Source organism: Canis lupus, chromosome 17 (assembly GCF_003254725.2).
Source record: "Canis lupus dingo isolate Sandy chromosome 17, ASM325472v2, whole genome shotgun sequence".
Classification (NCBI taxonomy): Eukaryota; Metazoa; Chordata; class Mammalia; order Carnivora; family Canidae; genus Canis; species Canis lupus.
Genome location: NC_064259.1, coordinates 42,313,075 through 42,317,969, shown reverse-complemented (window position 1 = coordinate 42,317,969; position 4,895 = coordinate 42,313,075). Strand labels below are relative to the sequence as shown.

At 33.5% G+C, this 4,895-nt stretch overlaps 1 pseudogene; it reads right to left on the bottom strand.

The window, feature by feature from the left end:
- Positions 1-427: 427 nt before the first annotated feature.
- On the bottom strand, positions 428-1,325 carry LOC112664976 (Y-box-binding protein 1-like; annotated as a pseudogene).
- Positions 1,326-4,895: the final 3,570 nt, after the last annotated feature.

The following is a 4,895-nucleotide window of genomic DNA, read 5'->3' as shown; positions in this document are numbered from 1 at the left end:
AAACTTTAAAGGTGTATTGATAAAAAAAAAACAGGCTTACAAAAACAAATACAGCATATTTGTCATTACCAAAAAGAGACAATTTAAAAACAAACATGCTGAATAGATAATGCAGATAATCCTAGTTATCTAGACAAAAGGTAGGCGCTCACAGTCTACAACTCTCATCAATTGTTTATTTTTTATTGCTGGAGTTTCATAATCATTTCTTTTTTGTTGGATGACTAAACCCTAATGTGGATGATGATAAAGATGGTAATGGTAAATCAGCATTTACTTAGCCCCCCACCCCACTTCCAGGTTTGGGAGTGGGCACATTTTCAGCTGCTGAATGCACTGCCTTTATCACTTTGTCATCTTGTGGGTTAGGGTTTTCTGAAGGTCTCAGCAGATAATTGATGATGCTGTGGTACTAACTTTGAAGTGGCTACTGACATGGTCTCTCATCTCCTTGATTTTCCTTATCTTCTTCATTGCTGTCCTTCCTAGGCTGTCTTTGGCAATGAGGACCCCTGCAGAATACCAATCTATAACCCTGATACATATTCTGTCTCACTGGTCTACCTTGTTCTCCTGCACCCTGTTTGTCAGCTCCCTCCACCACCTCTTCCTGTACAGGAGGTTTGGAATACTGTAATTGGTGCCCATGGGGTCTCTGCAGATAAATAGGTGGCAACCATCACCTGAGCTAGGATAGGCATGTTGGGCCTGGCCTTCAAGAGTGCTCTCTGATCCCACATTCGTTTCCCCATGCTCACTATTCTGATTATCCTGATGACAATTGCATTGAACCCCTGGGATGTGGATGTGGAAGGGGTCTATAGTGGTGACAATCTGCTATATGTTTACTGCCTTAAATTGAAACTCCACCAGGATTGGTGACATTTGCTACCTCTGCACCCTTTTCTCCTTCAATAACATCAATTCCAGTCTCTCCTTCTCCTATACTTCTAGGGTTAGTCTTTATGACAGTCTGGTGTACAAATGCATCATCCTTGGTTTATATATACATCATTTTTGTTGATGAAACCACATCTGTTTCTTACATCGAACCATTTTACTTTCCCCAAAACATTAGTTGCAATGATCTTCTTGTCCCCACCTACAGGCACTGCCTGTGTGAGGTTGCCTGGGTTTCTGCACACTGTGGTGCCAGGTTGATGTCTGTATTTGCTGCTGACAGCAGCTGGATCTCAGCCTGGCTGCTCATGGTTACCTTGATGGTGACTGCGGTTTCTTTGTGGAAGCTTCGGCTCTTCCTGGTTATAATGGAAACTAGGCAGGTGGCAGGGATGTGGCTGCTCTGGGCTTTCTGGGGTCCCCATTCTCCATTCCCACTGCCTATCAACTGAATGGCTTAGATTTTAAAGTTAGACACTTTTTGATTTAAACTGCACTTCCTCCTTGTTTCATATAAGCCTAATTACTCTTCTGTAAAATGGGAATAAAATAGCTATTTTTAAGTAATATTATGAAGACTAAATGAGAAAATTAACGTAAAACTCAGTAGCATTGCCATGAATTTGACATGAGATAACAGATAATAAATATTCATTTCCTTAAACTTCCTATGAAAACTTAAATAAATTCAATAGGAAAATAACTTTAAATTTTAACTTTGAGTTATTAGCATTATTACCTCCTTATTTTGACATTAAGAAAAAAAAGGGAAAGAGAAGGTACATAAATGAGGATGCTGAAAGGCTAATATGAAATATCAAGTAGTATTACAGATATACATGGCAAAAAAGAAAAGATGATTAATAATTTCAGTTGCTGAACTCAAATGTGTGGGTCTTTCTATCACACAACCACATCCCTCATTGCCAGAGGAAGAGATCTTCAGATTTCCAGAGCTGCTTCTAATTTCATCACAAAGTGAATGACATTATTTTTTCTATTTCTTATTTAATTTAGAAATTAAGTAAAAAATAAAAGATGATAGAATACAGCCAAATCTTGAGTCATGGGGAATTCACAGCATAATTTTCCAAATAAAAATATATAGATCAAATATAAAAATCTACCAAATATAAATATAGATACATTTTAAAAATTAAAAGTAAGTCCAAAGATAGGAAATACTAGATTTTTAAGCAGAAAATGTAATGAATTATATAAGATGGAAAAAATGTTTACTAATATGCCCAAAAATACTGCCTTTGAAAAAGTTAATAAATTTTGATAAAAGTACAATGTCAAAAGGAATAGACATTAGAAAAGCTATTAAATTATTTGCCCCCTAATGAGGATCACCATATGCTGTTTTTATACATAATTTCTTCAAATCTTGGAGAAAGTTATATAGCATATCATTTATACATATGTAGCACCAGAGCATATAAACTTCTTGAGAATTTCAGGTGAAAAAAAGCTTGATTTGCCACCTCATTTTTTAAAAAGATTTTATTTATTTATTCAAGAGAGAGTGGGAGAGAGCACAAGCCTGGGATGGGGGAAGGTAGTGGGAGAGGGAGACTTCCCTACTGAGCTGGGAGCCAATGCCAGAGGGATCCCAGGGCCCTGGGATCATGACCTAATCCCAAGGCAGATGCTTAAATAACTGAGCCACCCCCATGCCCTTGCAACCTCATTTTATTAGCTGAAACTAAAATCAGGCAATACAGTATGCAAAAATATGCTCAGCACACTTAGTTTTCAGTTTCGATCCCACAATTTTAAACAGAGTATTAAGCATGTAACAGGTAACTATTCTTTTACAACAAGCAGGAATCTAAAAAGTCAAGACCTAGTACACTCTTAGAAAATATATTGGAGGCTAAGGAAAAATAAGAGTACCTTACCGCTCATAATTATTCTGACAGATCTATGCATTATTCTCAATTACAAAGTATTTGATAAAAATATAAAAGGAAAATAGCTGTTTCTGTTAATAGCAAGATACAACTTCAATAATCATTTACCCAGCTTAAAATCACTGGCCGATGCAATAAAATTAAAACATAAAAATATTTTTAAAAGATGAATTATTAGTATCTTCCTACCATATAGATTTTTGTAGACTAGAAAACCTAACATCATCAACACAAAAATACTAGAATCTTAAAAAGATCCACATGTGGGAAAATTTCTTAAAATGCATATATGAAATGCCATACATTTTCTAAGTCAGAAAATAAACTGAGAAGACCAAGAATAAAAACCTTCCCAATATAATAAATGATAAAGTCAAACTACTTAGAAATAAACATTAAATTTTACTTAGCAATTAGATTAAGAAAAGTATATGTGTAAGTAGACCCAAAGATATCAATAAATATAAGTTAATAGTGTATTACTGGGAAGAAAGCATTAATAACACAAATATATCTGGTATTTTAAATTAAGTTTAAGATTAGTAGAATTTTGATAAAAATTCTAATAAGATTGGGGAAAATGAACTATTATTCTAAACTTTATTTAACAAAGTACTAAAAATTAAAATTAAGGAAAACTAAGGAAGTGTGAAGGGGACCTTCACATATAAAAGCCTTACAACTTTTGATTGAAATGTTACTAAAATAACTTTGGAAACCTGTGTCCCTTCTGTAGATCTAATAGTACCTAAATTATTTCAGCAAACAGGATACTTTAATTTTTGAAATACTATATAGTATCATAATTCACAACAGAATTATGAAGTCACTGGGATGCCTGGGTGGCTCAATGGTTGAGCATCTGCCCTCAGCTCAGGGCATGATCCCAGGCTTGGAATAGAGTCCCACATTGGGCTCCCTGAGGGGAGCCTGTTTCTCCTTCTGCCTATCTCTCTGTATCTCACATGAATATATAAATAAAATCTAAAAAAATAAAAGAATTATGAAGTCACATTAAACATAGCTAAATGATTTCCAATTCCATAGAGATTTGAAACTCACACTATTGAGAAAAAAAAAAATAAAAGAACCTGCAGAATTTCATTATGTAGTGCATTTGTTCCTCCTTAGTCATGTAGTTTTTCTTCTACCTCTTCCACAAATATGCTAATTTAACACATTCCTATGTTTGAAAGTTTTTAAAAATGATTTACTACACTAGGCAACAAAAATATGTACATTGATAGACTTATGTGTATGTATGAATAATTTGTATGTATATATAAATCATATATAATATTTTAGCATAATATTAAATATATAATATATAAGTTATCTCTAATGTATTATATATATAATTCCCTATTAAAAAAAGGCCCAATATTTCAACACATTTTATGTATTTTGCTAGCATATTTAAAAATTACACATTTTGGGGGGCTCCTGGGTGGCTCAGCGGTTGAGCGTCTGTCTGCCTTTGGCTCAGGGCATGGTCCCGGGGTCCTAAGATCGACCTCCACATCAAGCTCCCTGCATAAAGCCTGCTTCTCCCTCTGCCTGTGTCTCTGCTTCTCTCTGTATGTGTCTTTCATGATTAAATAAAAAAAAATCTTAAAAAAATAAAATAAAATAAAAAATAAAAATTACACATTTTGAGAAAATATTAAATATAAAATGTTAGGTTTTATTTAATATATCTCTTTAATGATGTAGAGCTAGATGAGTATTATGTCATACTTAAAGGAGACAACTCTAACATCGATTTGATTTTTTAAGCTACAGAAATGCCTTGTTTACATAGATAAAAATAGGAGAATAGAACTTCTATATCTGTAAAACACTCAATATTTGAAATTCTTCCAAAGACATGACACATATCACATAGGTCATTAAACAATTTTGAATTATGAACAACTCATTTAAAGCTTGATTATGAGGCTTCAGGTTTTTTGAAAAAAAATAGATCACACATGTAAAATGATTTTTCATTTCTTTGAATCTCACGTTCTACGTTTTTAAGAAAAGTAACAATAATGCCATATTTACCAAATGTCTATTAATTTCAACTATTAATCTTTT